Source organism: Ambystoma mexicanum, chromosome 8, assembly GCF_040938575.1.
Source record: "Ambystoma mexicanum isolate Mex_15411 chromosome 8, UKY_AmexF1_1, whole genome shotgun sequence".
NCBI classification, from domain to species: Eukaryota; Metazoa; Chordata; class Amphibia; order Caudata; family Ambystomatidae; genus Ambystoma; species Ambystoma mexicanum.
Window position 1 is genome coordinate 486,210,830 of NC_090929.1, and position 26,601 is coordinate 486,237,430.

The window sequence follows — 26,601 nt, forward strand, 5'->3', positions numbered from 1 at the left end:
CAAACCAATGCTGGTGCACTTTTTGTACTGCGTCCTTTGAGCCCCAACATTGAACTGACTTGCCTGCTGATCCCAACATCAGCCAGTCTGCCATCGGACCTCAACCACCGAACCAAATCCGGTGACCTCCACGATCCACATTGCTTGAGTAACAGTTTGAACCCCAGCCATATTCAGTTTAACACCACTTTGAAATCTGCTTGTCTCTGTACCACAACGATTGATGCATTTTCGAACCACATCAAACTGTCGAATAGCACAGAGAAGCCCGGTTCGCCGTTGTCAAATCACCAAGACACTGCAAAAAGGTATTATTGTCTGATAATTGCCCCCCTGTACCATTTTGGGTCCTAAGGACTGGCTAGGTCACATCAATCCCTTTTTGCATTCTAAGAACATATTCTTTTGCACGTTGTGGTATTTATTGCCTTTTCTCTCCCTGTCTCATTACCAAGAGTGCTGGATCTTGCTATCTTGCAAATTCTGTGTTCTTCCTACAGGGGTGGGTTTTTGTACTGTTTTCAATTTAGTTATTATTGTACAGGGTGTGTTTATTTTATTTTTTTAAATGTTAATTTATTGTTTAATGTGCTGACTTAGCTCAAGAGCAGCAGAGCACTGTACAGGGTGTGGGTAGCCAGCGTATGAGCTGACATCTTTTAACAGTAACGCAGTACTGTGAGTTGGTCTCTGCATCCATTTAAATTAATCCTTGATCAGGTGTTAAAGTTCATATATTGAAGTATATATATTTTATAGAACCATGATTGGAAATTTCTTTATTTTCAACTGTTAAACTTCACTGTTTGGGTTGCTACTGAACCCCATTCACACCTCTCTTAAGAGTACAGCCTTGCCTCGACCCATTTTGCTACAAAAGGCAAAGGAGATATATCTCTAAACACAGTATTTCCAACCAGTAGATCGCAAGACTCTGGTAGCTTACCTGAGACTTCCCAGTAGCTCCTTGCATCAGACACAAAATGAGCACTGTGTGTTTATTTTGGTGCCTGAATCCCTGGGCCGCTTCCCTTTCCTCTCCTCTTCCTGCAAAGCAAACATTCAAAAGCTGTGTGCATGGTGAAGGGAGCGGCTGCATCAGGGTTTGAAAGGCATTGGGCAGAGTCCCAAACATTGTTTAACTATCAAGAACAAAAGTCTATGGGAAATTAATGTTGTGGCCATTGTCACCAAGAGGAGCAAATTATGGCTGATTAGAAAGGGAAGGGTTGCATAAATATATGCATGCCATATGAAACATAGTTGGGTGTCTGAGATTGTTTCAGTCTCACTGTGTTTCTTTAGATTTATTTTGGGTAGCATTACTTTGCACGCTGGTAATTGTAGGCTTTCAATCAGAATGGGGGAAATAAAGCTACAGCTGTAATCGTTTTTTGCTCAGTGTTTGTGTCTGTGTGTGTGATTTATGAGTGTGTAGAAAAAAGACAATCTGTGTGAGTCTCAGCTTGCAAGAAAAAAAGTACATCCAGCGGTACATGTTGCTGTTTATGGTAAAACTATTAATATTTTGCATTTCATTTGATGATACTGAGTTCTTTGTTTTAAGGCAGTAGTACCTCAATTGTATTAAATGTTAAGATGGAATTTGCCATGATGTGGAGGCGGGAAACCTCTATGCATGTCCCAAAGCAAGAATCCAAGTGCTAAAGACAATTTTACATTTAAGTGAATGTGGAAAACTACTAGTTTCACTGCATCCTGGGCCTTGTCCACTTACATTTATACATCTAAACAGGAATGTAAAATGGCATGTACTATCAAAACTAGGGCTTAATAAAACATGATTTGAGAGTACTGTTTCAGCCTATGTTTTTTTTACGAAACAAGAGTATGAAGGAAGTCATTAGGGGAGAAAAGTGAACACTGGTTTGTATGTATGCATTGTGATATGTATAGGATTAATATAGCTTAAACCTAGTTACTAAGTAACAGAGCAATGTACAAAACAGGGTGGTGAACACAGGTAAGAACATTGAGGAGAGCCATGGGCTGAGAGGATAATTAATAGGGTTGATCCCCTTTGGCTATGTACACAAATCAAGAGATCTACAGAAATCCGTTGGGAACATGTATGCATATGTTCAAATTCGGGCAGGGGATTTTCAGCCTTTCAATACTGGGTTGAAATGGTGTATTTTATGACCACTGTTTTTGCAAAGAATTGGACACAACACCACACAATACACAAGTAATTCTCTAACACATGGAATATCCAAATAGATGCCTGGTCACCAAAAGTATGCAGGATATCCCAGCACTGCCAGTGTAAAACACACATTAATGTCATTGGAAACAATATGTTATAATTGTCATTTTAAACCATTTGTGTCATGCTGGAGCCCTCAACATGCCTGAGAGATCTGCGCGTGCAAGCCGGGCTTGGCCTTTTGTTCATGCACCGGAATGACCTGCATGATTCCTGCAGAGAGAGACAACGATTGTGTGAGCTGTTTCTGTGACACTACCTCCTTCATAAAGGGCAGACGGGTGGCAAGTCGTCATCCATTATGAATAGGTTGTACTCGAAACAACCGTACTCTTTTTCCTCAAAATGTTACTATAACGATTCATATATTGTCAGGTTGGATTGTTATATTATTTGTGCAAATTTCAAGTCTTTGCTATAAAACTGAATGTTATTTTAGCCCTGTGATTTACACTTTGTTGGCATATAACTTGATCACATGGTTTCCACAAATTAATTTTTTCAATCGTGCCAATTATTTTGACATACAAACTTTTAAGTGTAGTCAACAAAGTAGGCTTTGACTTTCTTTTGCTTGCCTGAATTCTGTGCCTTGGTATGTGGACAATTTGCATAAATTGGGCATATGTTAAACTGGCAGTCAATGATATTTTTTGGCAAAGCAGAAGGTGGTATATGCTGCATTCATTTTAAACTGTAAAGCACATTGATTGAAATAGTCCTCGGATTGTTTTTGCGCACACAGTCCCAAAAGAAACAAATAAATCACCCTTGTTGAAATTCTGGATGCAGATGCGTTCTTACCGTCCAATAAAAGGCAACAAATGTACAGTTTCCATCCAGAGTGGGAAACCGATTTCTTTTTCTTCCATCATAAAAAGCAAATGGGCATCTTTAATCTCTGGTGCACATGGTACAGTGTGGAAGAAAGATTAATGTTGGGAGACATTTTGCAGTAAAACACTCAAATTATGAAAATCATTTTCCCAAAAGAAGCTGCCTGACATCCTCACAAGTAGGTAAACTAAACACTGCAATGCAAATGCGGTTACAGAGGCATCCTTCAAACTTGCCAATTAGTTGATGAAAAACAAATGTATTTTTACAGATGGCGCATTTGTGAAGGGTGCAGAGACCCCCCCCCCCGTGGCTGAGTCTGTTTTAGGAGATTTTATAAAACTGTCTTGAATTTATGTCTGCCGTGTAATTTGTGCAGTTAAGTGCAAACACTATGGCAAGGAGGGTATCTGCACTATCAGCCAATGTGTTTGCCTATATCTGCAAATCTGCCTTTTCCAGATATGAACTTCCGGAAATCAAAACTTTGATCCCATTTGACAGCATCTGGGTGCTGGTGCTGTTTTAAGCTGCACGCCAAATTACTGAGCACTGATGTATAGCCTGCAGTGTTAGACTTCACATTGAGTGTCTGTTGGTTTCCTACATCCTGATATGCTTAACCATTTTTAGGAGACAGCTACCAATAAAATATTGAAATAAAGATGTGTTGAAGTTATTAATTGCATGGTAAATGCATATATCTTTCCTTTTTTCTATAAAGAGCAAAGGCACTGCATTGCTCTAAACTGCAGCTGTTTTACTTTTATGATTGTGTTAGCTCTTGATTTGAAGAAGTGTGATTGATGAGTAAGTGCTTTAGCCTCTACTCATCCTTTTACTCCTGCAGAGCAAAAGCCAATTTGTCATACGTTACTGATTAGCATATTGAATGGTCAACCCTGCCACAGGAAGTGATGTCAGCGGACAGGAGCGATCTGCAAGGCATTGCTATCCCATTTTACAAATGGAGGTATACTTTCATACCAATTCACTGTTTTAGCAGTAGAGCATGTCTTCTCTTCTTCCACACAGTAGTAATCTTCATAGAAAGTCATTGTTAAGCAAGAAATGCTGAAGCCCAATATTTTGGAAAACGTCTCCGCTCCTTTCTAACCTAACTAACGCCGCTCATTGGTGATGTATATATTTTTTATAAACAGTTTTCAGAAACTGAGCTTATATTCGTGCCCTGGCTTTTCGCTTGTGACTTTTTGGATCCCTGTTATGTACATGCAGTATTATTTTCATTTTTATAAACGTAGGGCTATAAGCACCAAAATACAAAGTGATGTGAGCTTCATAGCTACAACTAGCTTAACAACTTACACCTGACAATGGAGAACCTGCAGTCTCTGTAAACTATCCTACCAACCTCCATAACAGCCTGTGATAATGGAGGCTACTTTAAGTTATTCTTTGACAGGCGCATGCCGCTTGATGGAGTAGTTTTTATTAATCGAATTTGGTAGTGATTTTTGTATATTTAAAGTAAATAATAGATGTGGGTGGGTTAAGGGTATTAGTTAAGGTAAGCGAGGTGAGAGGGGTGTGGCGGTGCCCCCCGCATTATCAATAAAACAAGTACAAAAAGGAAAAAGTCATTTTTATATCACGACCAAAAGAAGTCGGTCATTTCTGCTTTCATATTTTTATTTTCGGTTATTTTATGGACAACCAACCTTATGGGCTTCTTAGCAGGAATTGGGAATTGAACACTAAACATTGGCTCCCCTGGTGGAACTGAACAGTGATACTCGTGCTCCTCTGAGATACGGAAGTGATGGGGAACTAAAGAGGTTCTCTCTAGATTGAATAGAGGCAGCCCCAAAGCTGCTAAGCGGGTCCCTATTTTAATGACTGTTGATTACTCTGGGCCTCATTACACGGATGGCGGTGGACCAAGATGCTATTAGCACCCTTGTCCATGCCGGTAAAATACCGGCACCGCCTTGGTGGAAAGGGGAATTACCGCCCTATTCCAAGGTTGGTGGGGCGGTAATTCCCCCATCCCCCATTGCCCTTCCCCATTCCCATTTTTGCCCCATAGGGCATAATGGGAATGGGAAAGGTGCTAATATGGCACCGCAAATTGCGGTATCGTAATTAGCTCCCTGGTCCCTTTGCGTTAAATTCCCCAACCCGCAAAGGGACCTCGTAGTAAGGCGGTAAGGGTTTACCGGTACCGGTAAAATACCGGTACCGATAAACCGTTACCGCCTACCGTGTAATGAGGCCCAGAGTGTTCATTGCCAAATCTTAGCAGCTGGTGAAAGCATACACATTGTTCATGTGAAAAAGGTGCCTTTTAATCAATGCTAAGTGAACAACGATGCACTTTAATAACACTAATAAAGTTAATAAAACTATAACTTGAAGGGATACTAGGGTGGAGAAAAGTGATGCTTATGATTCCCTAAGTTGAGTTGTGATTCTGCAGTGATGGTTAATGGGATAAAGCCATAACTCTGCAGTCAAAACAAGTTGGCCAGGACAATGGCTTGAACATATATCTGATATAATATGTGCTTAGGGTTCATAGAGCAAAATCAGAGGTCATCATAAACATGCAGCACGCATTTAGGAAAAATGAGATAGCACTCCTTTCCAATAAGTAGAAAATGCACCAATAGGTCAACTCCTGGGAGTGCCAATATTGACTTCAAATTACGCCATAAGGAGCTGAACACCCCACATCTCAGTGATCAAATACCTATCCAAATGCTTGAATTCTAGCCATCATTGTGGCCAATCGAGAAGGTGGTTTTCACGCAGGCAGATCTAGTGAGCTATAACACCTCAGGAAGCCTTAGATGTGTAAACTGCATACATGATACCGTGACACTCGGGGGTAGAATCATGGTTCTTCAAATATATATACCAGGGGTCTGCAATCTTTGACTCTTCAGATGTTTTGGACTACAAATCCCAGCCGTCCTAGCCAGCATAGTGGATGTTGAGGCATTATGGGAGTTGTTGTCCAAAACATCTGGAGAGCCGCAGGTAGCAGACCAATGCTATAGACAATCCCCAGAAATATTAAAATGTGGGCAGGTATGCTTTATCTAAATTAGTGGCATTCAAACCTTTTCATGCTGATGCCCCCCAACGGCCTCTCCTCACTCCACTCCAATTAAAATTTTGTTGCCGTAGCCCACCAAGGAGGAAAGAAGAATTTCATAGAATGGGCTGCACATACAGGTCAAATCGAAACTCGTAAGCGCTTTTTCTTTGTTGACCTATAAATGTATAAATATTGCAATAACGAAGCAGTACCTGTGCTCCGTGTATTGAAAAATGTGCACAGCGGCAATGCAGACCGTCAATGTTTCTCAGGTTATTGCCAGAAAATATTTATACCTGTTAATTTTTTGCATTCTACTTCTCTAGACCCTGAGATGAAAGCCTTACAATGTTATGTAAAGTGAATTTGTGATACACTAATGTAGCTGTGCAATTTGTAACGTGTTTTAATTGAAGATTATTTTAATGCACTGTATGGTGTGATCATTTTTATTGTTGGTATCCTGAATGACATTATTTATTTTTATTCTTAATTTTCTTTCTAATTTGATGGAAACATTTGTTTTCCGAATAAAGATCTTGACTTGATGTATTATTTCTATTCAATCTTTGATTTGTTGAATGCAAGTAACTTTGTAGTGGTCTAGGACTATCTTTGCGGTTTGGAGTTCGGAGAGAAAATGCGCTCACCTCATCACTAATTGCATAACCTCTGCAGTATCTAAGGCGTAGCAGAGAAATTCCATCCCACAGTTCATTTCCAACCCTTTGCTTTGCCATTTTCAGACCAGGGGCCCGATTCTCATGTAGGTGTTAAGTACCGAAAAGGACGTTAAAAGGCTTAACAACCTTCTTGGTACTTAAGACCTATTCTGAAGGTGGTGCATTCTTCCGAAGTCAGAAGGAATGAACCATTTTTGGAATACATGTGGTGGTTGCTAGGATGGGTTGGAAACCAACCTAGCAACCGCCACATTCGTAAACTGGCTTTTTGGAAGCCTATTCTTGTGGCACTCCTCCAGTTTAATATGTGCGCTAAACTAGCGCTCATTTACAGTACCCTTTTGGTGCCGTTAAACTGGAGGAGTGCCACAAGAAGCCTTGTTTGGTGTAAATGGAAGTGTCCATACACCCGTGTTGCATATGGACACTTTCATGTACACCAAAGCGAGCAGCTTCAACGTTGCTGCAACGTTGCTGCAACTGTACCACAGGGTTCCATTTTGGGCCAAGTTGATTTGTAGTAATGAATGAGGAGGTGATTGAGGAGTCTTTCAGACCTGGCACGCGATGCAAGCTAAAGTGTAAACTGGATTACACTGTGGTAAGGCTCGCAATTGAGCAAATCCACCTTCAGTGTTTCCTGTGGCATCGACACACCTGTCATTAATGTAAGTTAATGGATTTATGTAAATCCAAAATAAACGGAAACCAAACCTTTATCACCTTTTCCGGTGACTTAATGGCCCTTAGTACATTAACCACATGCCTCTGTTTCCGTGTCACATTACCTTTGAAAGGATGACACGTGTTTCTTTATTTTTCTTAATGAAGAGAATCGAAAGCCCTTTGCACATGCATGCATTCGGTAGAAAAGTATTTTTTCTCAGCTCCGAGCAGTTTTTCTTCATCGATGCAGTAGCACTCACTTATTTTTGTAAGCGCCAGAATGATGGAAACCTGAGTTTATATAAAGGTTACACACAAAGCTCTGCAGCTACAAATACACATCTTTATTTAATGTAATCCTTATTTTGTTATTTTGTTTAACACCTAGGTGCTAAAAAACTAGAGAACTGCATTACTTAGGACACTGTTTGAAAGGCATGGAATTCCGTTTGGAGGCTGCCATTTAGAAAACGTATGCTTTAACACTGTGTATTAACACTGTGTAACGCACAGATTCATAACCAGGACACAAGTCCGGGGTGCACAAGAGTGGATGGAGGAGACCCCTACTCTGTTAAAAATACATGCCAATGACGAAGGGGACTGTTTCCAGGTCAAGCATGAGACAGTGGAGCGAGCACCCGCAGACACTGACTCTTTTGAGTGAGTTTGTTGTCGACTCATGTGAGGAATTCGACCATCTGCATGGTGGGCGTGGGCGCGCCTGGGCTTTTTGAAAATGTTATAGTAAACAGATGATGGTCGACCTGCTTTAGGAAAATGTGTGGGGCTAATCCATACACATTTTCCAATGCTCACACCACAACATGGACCTGTGTACTCTGGAATGGACACAGTGTACAGGCACAGTCCGCTCCAGTCATATTTAGTTGGAATATGACAGGAGAGCAGAACACAATGTCATCCCAAGCAACTGCTGCCATCTGCATTAAAGGACATTCTCAAGCCAGTCGAGATCCTTGACCTGCAACAGCTTGCAACGCTGACCACCGTCATAGCTTTGAGCTACTGCCGTCAAGCTGCAGTTGCTGAATGAACCTGAGACATCTCGACCAGTGCTTCAGAACCACCGATCATAACTGAGACAATGATTCCTGAACCTCAGTCGCCTCCAAGGCCAGCCTGGAGCAGTTTGCCAAGCATCGCACACTGAACCATCTTGCCGCATGATACCCACCACTGACTCCCCTCTCGAACTCTGTCGCAGAAGTCTGAAAAGTGCCCTGAAGCTCGCTCAATACTGTTGAGCACCAAGAAGAACTACAGCAAGATGTACATTGTGGTTCTGTCACCCTAGTCCTTCCAAGAAGGACCATAGAGACATTTTAAAGCCATTTCTCCCTTTTTGCTGAAGCCAAGAAGCCTTTTAAAATACTATTGTGGTTATAAACCACACCAGCTACCCTCCTGTCAGTATCCAGAGTGCATCCCTTTTACTTCTTAGTAACGGTTCCCTACATTCCTTTACAGGGTGAGTTGTATTTATCATTGGGTAATAATTGTATTTTCGCTGTGTTGCAAATAGCCAACGATCCACAAGCGAAAAGTTTGCCGTTCTGTCCATGTTGCCAAAATTGAATGTGGAGGTTTATAATTTTAATTGTATGTTTGTTTAATGCAATCTGTTCGGATTTATTCTATGTATTAGAGGTGTGGGGCTGATTGATGGTTTAAAAACCGATATTCACCCCTGGACCACTGGTACCCACGGAATTTGATTCGTCACACCTCATTTTGTATTAGTCCTGGGGCCGGATTCTCATCTTGGCGCAGTGAGCGTGTTAAATAGCATGACTCACTGCGCCATTTCTTGACGGCCAGGCACCACTGCTATTCTGGGCGTCTTTGCAAAGCACGACAGTGCTTTTGCTGTAATCCGCCTGTTTCTAATGGAAACAGGCGGATTGCAGAATCTCAGCAGCATTTTCCTGTGGATCCATAGTTATAAAGCAGTACGCAGATTCTAGTCTCTCTAGAACTAACGCGTACTGTGGCTGCCTTTTCAAACAGCAATACAAATGCTGAATGAAAAATATAAGAACGCCATTAGTATCACGGGGCTACAAACCCCAGAATACTAGTGGCAATAAGCCCCCAGCCGGCGGGCCATTACCGCCTAATGGTAATACCCCCGGTGTCATGATTCCTGCACATCATGTCACCAGCCCTCCAAGATGTCAGGCTGGAGCCAGGCCACGATCACCTACATAGCCCTCAAGGGCCTCTCCATCACTCCAAAGACCCACTTGGAGTCAGACTTGGCGCTTGTGGCACCAGACTCACTCACTCCCATAGGATAACATTGGGGATTGGACTTGTAGTGCATTGATGGGGACAAGATGGATGCCCCCACATATTTCGGTTCCCTGAACTGCATGTGCAGTCTAGTCTTTTGGGTGTGGTTCAGCCCAGAGACACCTGGGATACCCAGAGACTGTTTAAGCCACGCCCAGGCTGAGAAACATGCTTTGTGTTTTCTGCACCTGCAGCGTGACACTCGCCATGTTCGGATCAGTCTCCAGTAGGCTTGCATCTCTCTTCTGCACTCAGCTCCTGCAAGAACAAGAACACCGTTAGGAACAGCCTCACCTTGTGGCGCTTCTGCCCATCATTCATCGCTCCTTCTGTTCTGCGGGCATCTTCGGCGGTGTCATTCCCATCCCGGCACGCCGCTTCCTAAGGAAAAGGGAAAAGAACAGAAAAAAAGGCATCAGTAAGCATTCAGCAAACCTTCGCTTATTTTTAAAGACTGTACGAGCTTCAAAAGCTTACCTGATTCCCAGCCGCTCTGGGGGAACTCTGTCTCCGGAACTTCTCATCCATCTGCAAGAGTGAAAAGACACTCCAGGTTAGCATGGAAACATCTAGAGGTGCCGCATAACATTCTTACTCACTGCATTTCTTCTTCATAACCGGCATCCACGCTGAAAACGTCGCGGCACCTAAAAGACACAGAAAAAGAATTCAGTTCAATAGAGATACGAAAGGGTTGCATCGTGCATCGCGCTCTCACTCACCTTCAGCGATACTCATCTCAGCAGAACGTCGCCATCCCCGGTCGCCAGCCATCATCTAAGGAAGGAAAGGAACGAAGTTAGAGAACTGTTCAAAAGACTCATTATACTTACCTGTCAGACTCTTGCCAGTGAAGTAACTAGGCAGCAACAAGCTCGCTTCAATCAACGAGCCCCTGCGGTGAAAGCAGGACAGAGAGCACACTTTCCAAGAAAACAAGGCCCAGTCTCCAGTCGAGTAGACTCCAGGGAACGGTTCGAGGTCGTAAGAGGTCAGAACAGGCTGAGTGAAATCACTGTGAAAACCAGGTGAGCGTTACAGAACACAAAGCCTCACATCAAAATCCACCTGGGCGTCATGGAAACGTCAGAAACCGACCAGTTAGCCCACATGTTGGGGCAGCTACGTTCTGAAGTACATGCAGCCAGGCAGGAGAGAGCTGATAGTAGCCAAAGAACGCACTGATGATTTAAGCTGGCAACTTCTCCAGTCACAAGCAGGACATGCACCATTGCCGGGAAGCGTGCCCTCGATGCCAGCACCATCAGCCAATCCCGTTCAGATAACCCTTCCTGGGGCAGTTCCCTTGGCCACGCCAGAACGATTTACGGGGGATCCCAAGAAGTTTGCAACGTTCATGAACCAATGCCACCTGCACTTCCTTTGTAGACCAGGGGCCTTTCCGAATGACCAATCATGGGTCGCTTTTGTGCTATCCTACCTGAGTGGTAGCGCCGCAGACTGGTCTGTACCCTTTGTGGCCCAAGACAATCCTTTGCTGCATGACTTCAGGGGCTTTCAGCAGGAGATGGAAAAGCTGTTTGCCCGTCGTACTCATGGGCAGGCATTAGACAACTAACTTCTGTCCCTACGCCAAGGGAATCAAGACCTATTAACATACATAGCCACGTTCAATAGACTTGTAGTTGAAGCAGAATGGCCAGTGGAGAAGAGAACCACGTTATTTCATCGGGGGTTGCGGGGGCAGCTCAAGGATGTTCTCGCACAAGTAGTGAACCCCCCGAAAGACTGCTCAGAATTCATTGACCTTGTTGTTCAACTGGATCATAGGTTGCAGGACCGAAGAGCAGATCGAACCAGACTGGACCCTTGCCCTATGTATGTGCGTTCAAAGGACAATATTGCCCGCACAACGGAAGGTTCAGGAGAATCAATGCAAATCGGGGGGGGTCAGATGCCCCTTGACTAAAGCGGAAAGGGATAAAAGGAGACAGCAGCAGTTATGTCTGTACTGTGGAAGGTCAGGTCATTTCCTTAAAGAGTGCCCTGTGAAGCCACCGAAGTGGACGGTAGGGGCCACGGACAAGGAAGATACCATCAAGGAATCCGAAAACTCCCCAGCCCGGCATGTGTAGGGGTCCACTTGACGAGCAAAGAAAGTGAACTACAGACCTCCCATTTTACACTATCTGTGGTCTTGATCAATCACCAACAACCATCTCGGATGCACGCAGTAAGAGTGGAGCCATTGGGAATTACATCAACCAGGATCTTGCGGCAAAGATGGGGCTTCCGTTACACCCTAAATCAACCACTGATACTGTTACCACTGTCGACGGCACGGAAATAGCTTCTGGTCCAGTATCCCAATGCACTGCAGCTTTAACCCTTCTGTGCCAGGATGGACACCAAGAATCTATTGTTTTCGTCCTCATTAAGGCACCAAAGTTCCGGTTGATTTTGGGAATGCCATGGTTGGTAGCTCACAATCCTCGAATCGATTGGTGAGCAAAAGAATTGGCCTTTCCTGAGACTTGCGCCCACACATGTTATCACCAAGAGAAACAACCAATAGACACCAGAACCTCCACACTTGTGACTGTGGCAATTGGCACCCTACCAAGTGAATACCAGGACTTTCAAGATGTCTTTCAGAAAGAAAGGGCTAATACCCTGCCACCGCATAGACCATACGATTGCCAAATCGACCTGGTACCCGGCGCACAAATCCCTTGTGGGCGAATTTACGCACTCATGGAACCAGAAAAACAGGCCTATCTTGACCAATACCTGGCCAACGGGTTCATCCGTCCCTCGAAGTCTCCAGCAGCTAGTCCTCTATTCTTCGTACCGAAAAAGGAGGGGGACTTGAGAACGTGCATCGACTATCGCGCACTGAACCAGATTACCGTAAAAAACGCTACCCCCTGCCACTGATCCCTGAATTGCTTGATCAAGTCAAAGATGCCCAAATATACACAAAACTAGACCTGAGGGGGGCATATCACCTTGCTCGCATAAAACAGGGGGACGAATGGAAAACTGCTTTTCACACCAAATACAGCTTGTACGAATATCAAGTAATGCCCTTTGGCCTTTGCAACGCGCCTGCAGCATTTCAATACTTCATGAATGATGTCCTACGGGAATTGATTGATGATATTCTAGTATATTCCGCCTCAAAGCAGGACCACGTTAAACACGTCCGATCCGTATTGGAGAAACTCTGTCAACACCAGCTCTACGCCAAGCTCGAAAAGTGCTCATTCCACATCTCTGAGGTGGAATTCCTGGGCTTTATTCTCAGCCGAATGGAATCTGAATGGATGTACACAAGGTAGATGCTATCCTGAACTGGCCATCCCCAAATTCATTCAAGGGGGTTCAAAGTATGCTGGGTTTTGCAAACTTCTACCGCCAGTTGTTAAGACGGATTTCTGAACTCTGTCCTGGCGGCGCAGAAGTTCAGAAGGCCAACCTAATTACTTGGAACAGGGTAACCTCTGGACAAGCCAGACCAATCAGGGTAGCGATCGCGGCGGTCAGGACTAGGTCTCAAGAGGGGTGAGGGTGACTGAAAGCCCGCAATGAGCACACAAAGCAAGGACACTTACAAATTACTCCAAACAGGTGTTATATTAAAAATATATACACATTTATTCCTAGGCCTTTGCAACAATGACCGTAGCGAGAAATCACGATAAAACTCTAGTAAACCAACACATACCAAACCCATACAATATATATACAAATACAAACGAGTCTAAAGCGTTAGATGCACGAAATGTGTAGTCCACCTAGAAGGGGAGGAAAACAGGCAGTGCGAAATAATGATTAGACCCAGTCCGCCTTCAGAGGCACCTAACTAAAAGGAAGTCCAAGCCCTACGAAGAGTGGAGCCTTGTGCTCAAAAGTACCTGCACACGCTGGTGCCAACGGGCAAAAATGGGAGTCTCTTCGAGGGAATCAGGCAGTTCAGTTCGGTGCACAAATGAAGAAGAACAGAGTTCCGCGACTCAAGCGCAGCCTCCACTGTGGGCAGAAGCAGAGCACGAGTACGGAAAGGCGTGCTGTTTGACACAGCGGGGAAAAGCTATGGGCTCCTGCAGGAGGGCGACCAGTTCCTAGCTATGCTACTCACCGTTCCCCGATGCAAGCAGACCGAGGCTTCTCCGCGTCAGTTTCAGTGCTGGCAGGTTCAGGAGAGCAGGGGAAGTCTCGTCGTCGTGTAGATTCTGCAGCAGCAGAGTTGAGTTAAAGATGACCCAAATGAAGTGAACCCGCACAGTTTGTTACCACAGCAGGGCAACGGAGCGGCAGTGTGTATCTCAGCCAAATGTACACTACTCACTTCAGACCTGGGAATGCCAAGTGTACAAATCGTGTGAGAGTGACAAGGACTCGAAATACAACACAACCTGGCGGCGGTTACAGAGCAAGACTCCTGGGTAGGCTGGTCAGTCTGCTGGATGGCCCAGAGACACTTCCGAAGGCTTACGTGCAGGAGATGATGAAGATGCCGAGAATAGCTGGCCCCGCTATTCCAAGGCTCGAAGTACCAGTACAGGCCTTCTGGTTCGATCAGAGGTAGAAAGGGTTTCACAAAGCGACAGCAGTGCAGAGGAGCAGTCCTTCAGCGGGTCACCAGCGATTCCTCGGTTCAGCCTCGTGGTTGCAGGATACTTGGCTCCTGTATTCCTTTGTTCGTGAGAACTCAGGAGATCGACCTGGTAGTGGCGTTTCCAGCCCCCTCTTATCCACGGTTCCCTTTGCGCCAAAACGGAGGGGACCCAATGGGAGATCCGCTCATAAAACACTCACACCATCTGTGGACCTCATCACGGACCACGGGGGTCCCAGGCATTCACACCACCCTAGACTCTATGGCGCCCAGGATGTGTTTTGGGACCAGACATCCCAGCCCCCATCCTGGAGGCACACACAAGGCCTGTCGAAGCCCGCAAAAGCATCTGTGTTTTGCGGGAAAGTACATGCCCAAATAAGGAAGGCCCCGGGTCGGCTCGACCTGGGGAAGGTGAAGGGGGCAAGACGGTCAGCGGACAGGACAAAGGAGCCTCGTGGTCTGGCCATTTTGGGAGCAAGGCCACCATTTTGTGCTAAGCACGAGAAATGCGCTTAAAACGCCAAAAAGAGCTCAAAAACAAAAGAAACGATCGCTGCCACCATTCCCTTCCGTGATTCACTTGCACCGATCAGTTACAATCCAAAAAGAGTATCTAGGGCCTGTAGAAGGCTAGAGACCCAAGAGAGCAGTAACTTAGCTTACAGTGCCCTCTTGTGTCATGTTGCACGAAAGCTGCAACATGATAAAGAAACTACGGAAAACAGCGTTTCCCGGTACTGACTGTCTTAAGGGCATGTCAGTTTCCCCGTAAGAATGGAGCGAAAGCCCAGAGGAATGCGGCAGAAGGCTGCACTTCTCTGGCAAAGTCTAGATCATGGTGAAAACAACAGCAAAAAGTTTAGGGGTTGCCACATGGAAGGAAAATTACCCACAATTAAGAAATCTTTCCTATCACCGGTTCATCCCAAGAGTTTCGCAAATCGGGCATCCCATCACGTCATTGCTAAGGAAAAGCAACACAAAGTTCCAGTGGACAACAGAAGCCGAGGAAGCTTTCCAGGAACTCAAAGCAAGATTCACATCTGCCGCAATCTTACGCCACCCTCGCCCTGATCTCCCATACCTGGTGGAAACGGACGCCTCAAGCCTGGCTATGGGAGCCGTCCTCTCACAAAAGGACCCCGAAACAGGCCAGTTATACCTTGTTGCCTTCTGGTCGCGTAAATTCACACCCCCTGAACTCAATTACACTATCACGGACAAAGAACTTCTGGCCATAAAGTCAGCCTTTAACGCATGGCAGCACTACCTCTTGGGCGCCAGACACACAATCACTGTAATAACTGACCACCGGAACCTCCAGCACCTGCAAATGGCAAAGGCCCAATCCTCATGACAACTACGTTGGGCTCTTTTTTTTGCTGAATATGACTACGTGATTACATTTCGACCAGGGGTGAAAAACGGGAAGGCCGATGCCCTTTCCCGTATGGGGATGGAAGAACAAGGGTATCAGACCCCTGACCCAATAGCAATCATCCCAAGTGACAAGCTCCTAGGAATCACAGAAACCATAACTCAGAAAGAATTACATGAAGAAATCCAAAACCTGATGAGTCCGGAGCAATTACAAGCGTGGAGTGCACAAGGAGAACATTACATGGTAAAATATCAGTTGCCCTACTTCAGGAATTGTTTATTCTTACCAAACCAAGAACTATGAGAACAAGGCATGTCCGGTTATCATGATTCCTTGATCGAGGGCCACCGCGGAATCGCTAAAACCCTAGCCATGGTAAAACGAAATTATTGGTGGCCCATGTGGCGTAAAGACATTATCCAATTCATCCTATCTTGTGGAGTATGTGTTCAAAACAAGTCATCCAAGCAGAAACCGGCTGGGCTATTACAACCATTGGAAACAACCATTGGAAATCCCACCAGCACCCTGGCACACGTTGTCCCTCGATTTTATTACTGACTTACCACCCAGTCAAAGGTTTAACACTATTCTTGTGGTCGTGGACCTATTTTCAAAAATGGCACATTTCATTCCTCTTAAGGGGCTCCCAAATGCTGCCTCTCTGGAAAAGGTATTTCTTGAAGGCATCATACGGCTCCAAGGGTTTCCTTCAGTTTTGGTCTCAGACCGAGGTACTCAATTCGTATCTAACTTCTGTAGAAAATGCTGCTCTATGGCCCAGATCGACATCTGGCTATCCACCAGTCACCATCCCCAAACGGATGGTAAAACTGAGAGGACAAATCAGACGCTTGAGCAGTATCTGTGTTGCAAGTTACACCAAGATGAAGGAAGCTGGTTCGACCTATTATGGATAGCTGAATATGCTTATAATAATTCCCTACACACCAGCACTGGGCAGGCACCCTTTTATACCATGTATGGCGGGCACCCACGTACTTCTGAGTTGGACGTTCCTACAACCCTGGAAATGCCAGCAGTCAAAACCTTGCACAGGACCATTCTCAAACCTTTAAAAGCGCAGCTGAACACCTACTTCAAGCTAAGAATCGCCAAAAGAGGTTTGCTGATCAACACCGAGCAAAGGTCCCCAACTACCAAGTGGGAGACAAAGTCTGGCTGGCGTCTAAACACGTGTCCATTAAAGGAACCCAAACTTTCTGTCCAAGATACCTGGGTCCATTCACCGTCACCTCCGTGATAAATCCTGTGGCGGTCAGACTAGCTTTGCAGTCAAACATGCAGATTCATCCTGTGTTCCACGTGTCTCTCCTTAAACCTGTTCAACCAGGGACCCGGGTAGCAACACCACCGCAGCCAGTAGTAGTCGCCGGGGAGCCAGAATTCGAAGTCAATGACATGCTGGATTCAAAGTATGTCAGATCCAAATTATACTACTTAGTAGACTGGAAGGGGTATGGTCCACAAGACAGGACATGGGAGCCTTGTGAGTACATCGATGCACCTCGCTTGCTTAGACGATTTCATCAAAACCATCCAAACAAACCAGGACCAGACAGAAGAGCCACCTTGAGAGGGGCCTTGAGGGGGAGTGCTGTCATGATTCCTGCCCCTCGTGTACCCAGCCCTCCAAGATGTCAGGCTGGAGCCAGGCCACGAGGCCACAATCACCTACATGGCCCTCAAGGGCCTCTCCATCCCTAGAAAGACCCACTTGGAGTCAGACTTGGCGCTTGTGGCACCAGACTCACTCACTCCCATAGGATAACATTGGGGATTGGACTTGTAGTGCATTGATGAGGACAAGATGGATGCCCCCACATATTTCGGTTCCCAGAACTGCATGTGCAGTCTAGTCTTTTGGGTGTGGTTCAGCCCAGAGACACCTGGGATACCCAGAGACTATTTAAGCCACGCCCGGGCTGAGATACATGCTTTGTGTTTTCTGCACCTGCAGCGTGACACTCACCGTGTTCGGATCCGTCTCCAGTAGGCCTGCATCTTTCTTCTGCGTTCAGCTCCTGCAAGAACAAGAACACCGTTAGGAACAGCCTTACCTTGCGGTGCTTATGCCCATCATCTATCGCTCCTTCTGTTCTGCAGGCATCTTCGGCAGTGTCATTCCCATCCCGGCACGCCGCTTCCCAAGGAAAAGGGAAAAGAACAGAAAAAAGACATTAGTAAGCATTCAGCAAATCTTCGCTTATTTTTAAAGACTATACGAGCTTCAAACGCTGACCTGAATCCCAGCCGCTCTGGGGGAACTCTGTCTCCGGAACTTCTCATCCATCTGCAATAGGAAAAAAGAAACTCCAGGTTAGCGTGGAAACATCTAGAGGCACTGTATACCGCGCTTACAAACCGCATTTCTTCTTCATAACCAGCATCCACGCTGAAAACGTCGCGGCACCTAAAAGACACAGAAAAATAACTCAGTTCAATACAGATACAAAAGGGTTGCATCGCGCATCGCGCTCTCACTCACCTTCAGCACTACTCATCTCAGCAGCATGTCACCATACCGGACGCCGGCCATCATCTAAGGAAGGAAAGGAACGAAGTTAGAGAACTGTTCAAAAGACTCATTATGCTTACCTGTCGGACTATTTCCAGTGAAGTAACTAGGCAGCAATGAGCTTGCATCAATCAACGTGCCCCTGCGCTGAAAGCAGGACGGAGAGCACACTTTACAAGAAAACAAGGCCCAGTCTCCAGTCGAGTAGACTCCAGGGAAGGGTTCAAGGTTGTAAGAGGTCAGAAAAGGCTGAGTGACGTCCCCGTGGATACCAGGTGAGCATTACACCCGGGGGCCTCCGTTAAGGCCCTTGCTATGCTCGGGCCTATAAATATGGGCCCTGGGGGCATTATCTTAGGTGGTAATGGCCCGTCGACTAGGGGTTTATTGCCCCAATAAGACAATATAATGCATAAAATCTGCGCCAAAAGTTTAAAAAGAGTAAAACCTTAACAACAAATCTCAATCATGATGAAGTAGCACTATATCGAAACCCGAAAAAGAGTGACCTACTGCTACCAGGCCCCGTAAAGGCAAGGCACATTTGAATAATCCATTGTGCTCTGAGGAAGTGACTTGGGAGATAGTGGTAATATCAGAACGCAAGAATAAGAGCAGGATTCATTTTTGGCACTGTATTGTATGATATTTACCTTCTCACAAGTCTTTATGTGATCCAGCGAGATGTCTGGGTTTGGGAGCAATCGTCGGTTGATGGCTTGTGTCGTGTCCAGTCACCACTCCGGTTGCTTCCCTACCGTGTAGTGTTGGGGCAGTACAACCCAAGTTGGGTGAGGTCTCTTGGGGGCTGTGGGTAGTGTGTAGGAGGGCGTTTATAAAAAAAAGAAAATAAAAGAGGATATTATATTTTAGGTGGTAATGTAAATAAATAACCACATATTAGCGGGAGGTAGAGTGCACTCCCCGACCCTGTTTGGTGCCGCCAAGGGTGGTAAAGACTACCTAGTGGTTTTTCATCGTGGTTGGTGCTCCAGGGGTTCCGGTGCAGTGTCGAGGGGTGTGCAGCTCTGCTAGGGTAGGCGCTTCCAAGTGGGAGCTGGCTGAGTGTTTGTTTTTCCCCCTGCGATGTGACAGTGGTGTTAGGGGCACGGGTGTCCAATGGGGCAGCGACTGGGTGTCCAGCGCCAGCGCAGGCTGGGGCGGAGACTCCATAGGGCATGGACTTCAGCATTGTTGTTTGCCTTTGTGCAGTGCGTGGAGCGGGCCTCTAGGGCAGTGTGGTGTGCGGCTTGTCTGTGTTCCCCTGCAGTGCGGTTTCACACTGTACATAGAGCGGGCAGGCCTGGAGGGCCGGTGTTGGGGTAGTGGCCTGGTTTGTGAATTTAAAAAATAAAATAAATGGCAGAAGACATTTAATTAAAGAAACCTCAAGGTATAAGAGTGGGAAGTAGGAGCTCAGTTAGTTAAGAGTTCTGGATGGGCCGTTGTAGCCCCTGTGTGGGGGGGTTATATTTTGCTTCACTGACAGCATCCCTGATATTAAGAGCAGGAGGGCATCTTGTTTGTGGGGTGTGAAATGGTAGTATATTTATTTTTTTAAATAAGGGAAGAAGGAGAAAGAGATTTCTCATACAAAGATTAGATATGTGAGAGCAATCAGGAAGGGCACAAAGATGTTTAAGGGGGCTTCTAAAAGGTTTCTCCTTGGGTTTCATTGCTGGGAGCTCTGCTAGGTGGCATGGTCAAGTTGTGGAGTTTGGTGGACGCTGGGGCATTGCGGGAGGCTCTGAGCATTATCAGCAGGGCAGCCAAAGCTCAGCTAAAAGGGGCGGTGCAGAAGGTCACAAGGGAGAGAGGGCCCAATGGTGGGAGGCCCCAGTGCAGAGTGGCTTTGGGCAGGGTCCTCCCATCAGTGGTGGCTTATAGCTCATCGGAGGGGTGGGTGGAGGGTATGGGAAAGGGGGCCAGGAGGAGCAGAGTGGACATGCCCAGGATGGCAGTAAGGAGTGGGGAAGTAGAGGGAAAGGTGATTAAGTGAATGTCTGGGGCACAGGGTGGTGATGAGGGTGTGAGTGAGGGGGTGGAGGAGGGCGTTTAGTGCAAAAGTGAGGACGGTAGAAGGGGGCGGATGGGGATGGGACATCGGTAATGAGGGGAAAATGTAGGAAACACCTGCAGAAGAGTACAGGGGGGAGGAGGAGGACACTCTCCCCGGTAGATGGAAGTGACAGGGCAAGCATGATATGACTGTCCTGCCCGACAGTGAAGAGCACAGAGGGCGTAGCACAGCCCCCATTTCAGCGGGTGAAGAGGAAGGAGAGGACTTCAGAGCAGTTCCTCCGGCGAGAGGAGGTGGGCAGCCTAGAGGGTGCAGTATGGCCCGTAGCACGGCGGAACGCAGGGCAGAGGATGAATCGCCTCGCCCAAGAAGATGCGAGGAGCAGGAAAGGGTTGGTGCAGCCCCTCCAAGAAGACGACACAGGAGCATAGGAGTGGACGCCCCGTGCTGGCCCGAGGAGGACCTGTCGGCCCAAGCTGGCTTACGGATCATGACTGGTGTATGGCTGTGGAGGATGAGGATGTTGAGGAGGACTGTTTTTTGTGGGCGGAGAGGGGTTGGGGGAGTGTGTTGAGTGAGAAGGGGCGACAGGGTGACAGGGTGGGGAGGTCAGGTCGGGGGGTAATGGGGTTATGGGGGGAGTGCAGGAAAAATGGGCAGGAGACATCTGCTAACGTTTTTTGTTCCTGCCGTAGAAGTCCATTGAGGAAAGAAAAGAGGAGTAGCGGTATGGAGGCCAGGAAAGCTTGGTTGGGCAGCAATGACAGCATGACACGAGGTGAGCAGGGCAGGTAATGGTCCACGGCATGGGTCAGGTTTGAGGCTTGGTGGGGGCACAAAAGTGGGGTTTGGAGGTACATCAGAGGCAGGGAGAAGGATGTGGGTGTGACAGCGTGGGCCCTGGTGAGAAGAGAGAGGTGTAGCTCCAGTGAAAGTACAGATGGAAAAGGCATCAGATTTTGTGGTGCATTGAGTGCCAGAAGTTCATACCAAGGGTGTGGGAGAGAGCGCAGAGAAGGCAAAGAAGCTACCCTATATGGGTATTTTGAAGACACTGGGTGCACATTTGATGGCGGCTACAAAGGAACAAATTTGGGCTGGAGAGTTTGTAGATGTGTTCAAGCTTTTACACAGGGAAGTAAGAGCTGAAGAGGGGTCAAAGAAAAAGCAGTGGGAGCTGGCGGCCAGGCTGTGGGTGCTGGTTATGATTGAAAAATAAACATCAGCATTTTTAATATATGCTAGTGTCTACTGGGAGAAGCATTGTTTAATTACATGTATGTTATTAGGAAAGCTTTTACCAGTCCCTGAGGTTTTTCTTGGGTAAGGTACGATGAGGAGTTCAGGGCAAGACTGGGGGAGGACAAACAGGCAGTGTAGGGGGACCTATGGTTTCAGTGGCTGGCACCCATGTGCCCAGCCCCCACACTTCAAATGGCAAGCAGTGTACCTGTGCCTTACAGGCCCTTTCTTGGTCGCCCCGCCCTGGACGGGGATAGGGGAGGAGGCAGGCGACAGCCGTCAGCTGCCTTCTAAGCATTTAATAAAGAAGGGTGCTCCAGGCCGGTATGCAAATTCAGACATGAGTGCAGCAGGTGTGCAGGATGTCACCCTGTCACACAATGTTTTGTGACAAGAGAGAGAGGGAGAGGTCAGGGTGTGGGGCGAAGGACTGTGGTAAAGGCCTATACTCCAGTTAAGCTAGATGTGTTGGAGGAATGGCTAGGTTTCTAACAGGATAGGTAGGGGGTCAAGGTTTTGAGTGCAGGTTTTCAGGAGGGTTTTAAGTTGGGGTACCGAGGTCCGAGGGTTCGGCAGTTCAGCAGTTCGGTGGATAACCTGAAGTCGGCATGTGAGAAACCGGATGTTGTAAGAGTGAAGCTGCAGAAGGAGGTGGCAGAGGGAAGGGTGGTTGGACCATTTGTGGATTTCCTGGGTGATCTAGTGATGTCCCCCTTAGGGGATGTGCCTAAGAATGTGGGTGGTGAGTTTAGGCTGATTCATCATTCGTCATGGCCAGAAGACAAGTCTGTGAATGATCTAATTGCCCCTGTGGAGAGTGGGGTGCCCTGTGTGAGCGTGGATCAGGCGGTGGCGTTGGTGAGGAAAATGGGTCATGATGCCTTTATGGCCAAGTGTGACATTAAGTCGGCTTTTCGGTTGCTGCTGGTGCATCTGGAGGATTTCTGGTTATTTGGGGTGCAATTTGAGGATCTAATTTACATACACAAAGCATTACTGATGGTCTGTGCAGTGTCATGTGCATTGTTTGAACGTTTTAGCTCCTTTCTGTAGTGAGTTTTCACATACAGTTCTGGGATTGGGGAGTTGATTTCTTGTTCATCAGTGGGGCGGGAGAAGAGGAGAAGAGGAGTGCCACCGAATGCTGGAGGCTTTTCAAGCATAGACGGCGGTGACGGCGCGTAAAATGATGCTGGTGGACATGCAGAGATTGGTGTGGAATCTCAATTTTGTGTGTCGGTTGTGGCTTCCGGCCTCACTTTTTGTAGGAATATTGCCCATTCTATGGCATGGGGGAGGGACCTGCATCACAAGGTGAATGTTTCAGGAGATCTGTCAGGGACGATTGTATGGTATGGTTGAGATTTCGGGAGGAATTTAATGGCGTGTCTATGTGACTGCAAGGGGACCCAGTGGCTTGGAAGGTGCAGGCTTTGTCTGATGTGTCGGGCGCTGGTGGTTTTGGTGTGTACTGTAGGGGCAGATGGTGTGCAGAGAGGTTGCCTGAGCAGTGGAAGAGAGGGGGAGGAGCATAGCTTTCCTGGATGTTTGCAAAGAGATGATGCAGAGGAGAGAAGGAGGGAGGATGTGATCACCTTTATACTCGGCTGTGTGGGGAGAGGTTGGCAAGGATAGCAGGGAATCTGGCGGTCATCACATTCTATGGCAAGTGGTTTAGGGGCTTTCAGCCTGTCAGTGGGGGAGGGGATGGCACATAGAATATTGGAAGGATGGGCGAGCAAAAAAGGGGAAGGTAAAGGATAGCAGAAGACAAATGTCAGTGGGGCTGTTGGGTAGGTTGTGCTAGGTTCCTGAGGGCATATGTTGGTCACCACGTGAAAGAGACATGTTTATGGCATGTTTTATGTGTTTTTTCTTTTCTGGGGCATTTCGGGTGTCGGAGTTGGTACTGAAGGTGGGGGTCTTATGTGGAGGGATGTATGTCTGTCTGAAGATAGTATGGATATCAAAATTTGTAAATCAAAGATGGATCCGTTGGGTAAGGGGTTATGGGTGCATTTGGACAAAGGAAGTAGGGAGTTGTGTCCAGTGAGAGCGGGTTTATTATGGTGGAAGAGATGCAGGGGGAGGGAGAGTTTGGTTTTTCAGCATAAGAACGGGGAAGGGGTGAATGCTGCATAGGTTTTGGGGGTAATGAGGAGGGCTCTGCTAGCTTTGGGCAAGAAGGCAGAGGATTTCGGGACTTATTCTTTCAAGATTAGGGCGGCGCCCGAAGGGAGCAGGCTGGGTTTGTAACAGAGGAGGGTGAAGAGTTTGGGTTGCTGGGGATCAGCAAAGTATAAAGGGTACATCAGAGATCTGGGTGGGGAGGTGCTCTTAGGGACATGGGTGGGAGGTGGGGGTGGGTTTTCAGAGGGGAGGCACATTGTCTTTTTCTTTTTCAGACACGGTCAAAGGAACGGTGAGGTGCCTCTGATATGGATATGCAGACTCTTTATTGTGAAATGGGCGGGGAAAGCTGCAGCAAAAAGGATTTTTGGTGCTTAGTTGGGGTGTAGCTATGAGTTGGCTTTCTTGAGATGGTCTGGGGTGAGGGGCTCAGGTGGAACTAACTGTTGCCTATGTTGGCAGGTATGAGAGAGCTCCATGTGGTGTTACATGCAGGGGAGAACTATTTGATTAAGGACACAGGCGTGGCGCTGTTAAAGAAGGTTAAGAGGGGCCTCAGTTGTTTGTGGGAGATTTGGTCTGTGGATGTTTTGTTCTGTACTGAGTTGATGCCAAGGAGGTTATGGAAGGGAGCTCTGTAGGAGTTGCCGGTGGAATGGATAAGGAAGAAGATTAACTAGGAGATGTTGACATTTGGAGGTCTCATGGGGCAGCAGAGGGGTACTGACGCTTGCGCATCCGGACATCAAATATGAGGCTTTTGATTTATTCCGGGAGGATGGAGTTCATTTATCAGTTATGCGGAATTAGTACTATCTGTTGGACTTGAGGTTATAAGTGGAAGCCATCATAAAGGGGTGGAGGTAAAAGGGAATTGAGGGGACAGAAAGAACACCTCAAGGGAGGGTTTTTCTGCTGCCAGGTACATGGTCCTGTGGAGGATGGTTGGGGGAAACAAAAAGGGGTAATAGCACAGTAAAAGAGAGGGGTAGTGCTGTTTGCATGGACAGGTTAGCGCAGGGGGGCATCAAAAGGGGAAACAGGTATCGAAGAAGGAGGGGTGTGGCCTCAGGGAGAAGATGGGGAGAAAGCCTGAATGAAAGTTGAGAGGAACTGAGGAGGAGGGGAGGGAATAAAGGGCAGGAATTGATGAATTGTTTAATTAATTAATTGTTTTGGTGATTGTTATTGATCTGTAGTCTGTAAGGCCAAGGAGCCAGGTTAGCATTTATTTGTAAGTTGTGGCCTGTCACATTAAAGCAAACTTTTACACTACAAGCAAGTCTATTTTCTTTTGTGCAGTTAGCCCAAAAGCAGTCCATTTAGATTAATACATTTCTAGCTTCTCGGGTGAGATAATGACAGGATTTGAAAGAGATGCTACTGTTCCATATTAATTCATTGCAATATGAAATGCATTATGTTATGGGGGTCACAGACATTCGGTCACTATATCCATGTATCAAGAATGAAGATGGGATTAGGGCATTACGCCACATAACACAGGGTCAACAAGATATATTGACCACTGCAATATGATCATGGGAATGATCAAGATAGGCACAGGATACAACCTCTTCATGTATGATGGGCACTCCTAACGCCAGATTAGTGGTACAGCCATGGGCTCCTTTTTCGCCTTTATATTCAAATGTATTCATATGTGGTGATAGCAGACATGGGCACAGTTAACGTATAAAATGGTTCTGTGGCTTTAGTATTATGAGATGGGCAAGTGTCCATCTTGGACCATTATGAACAGAAAAGTGTCAATCAATTAAATGATTTGACCCTCAATGTAGATAACGCCAATTTGGAGTCAGAGATGTTTTAAAAAACAACCACCCCTTGCAGAAGGTTTTTCACATGTAGGACATTGAAATGAATGGCAGAATGGATTGGACAAATTGAAGAAACATACTCTACTAGTGACAAGACGAGGACAGTGAGTAGTTTTATGAACTGCAATAATAAATGTGCTGTTTATGTTTTAATCCATCCATTCCACAAGTTATAAGTGAAAGGCAGAATGTACAGTAACATGATAGGGCAATAAGGAGATCCAAATACCCTATGGCCCTACATTTTCAGGAAATAAACATCAGCCTGATCTGACTAGACCACTCGTCCTTGTACTCAAATGGCTAAGAAGCATGAGGTGGAAATCCTGAGCTGTATCTCAGGCAATTGGATAATAATTCATTACAACCATTATGACACAATAGGCACGAACAGTTGCAACTACTTCTAAAGGAGGTTGTTGAATAGATGCTGCTTCTGTTTCAAGAGTAAAATAATTAATGAGGTGTTGAATGAGTCAAGTTACTCTGACAAGGAGGATTTAAGGAGTTATGAAAATTCTATGTATATCATTCTCTATGGATGTCTGTATATTAGGGACAGGCCATGCACACAATTCTGCAGCTTCAAAAGCCTGCAAAGTTCAACTCAAATGAGAGAGGAAACACTATAGTCAGAAACAAAAGAAAAACTGACTTAGACTCAAATGAGTATCTATGGGACATGGTTACAAACATTTTAATGTCATGATGAGTGCTGTGGAAAGTGAAATGAGCAAAAGCCCAGTGTGCATTATGTACTTAGTTATTCAGGCACAGATCATTATCACAAACATATTTGTGAAATATAAAGAGCTTGGTAATTCGTATGTGCCAAGAAATGCTCTTAAATTTTATTTTATGCAAAGCAGCCAGGAACCCTCATGGATGCTATTGGTTTCCTTCTCCTACAAGTTTACAATTGACATATCGAATAAAATTAAAATAGGAATGTATAAAACTTTCAGTTTTGGAGCGATAACCTATCAGAAAATAATGAGTATGGTTATTATAGTTTTTATAGTGTGCTTTGTCCAGTGCAACAAGTGAAATGTTCTTATTATGACTAAAAT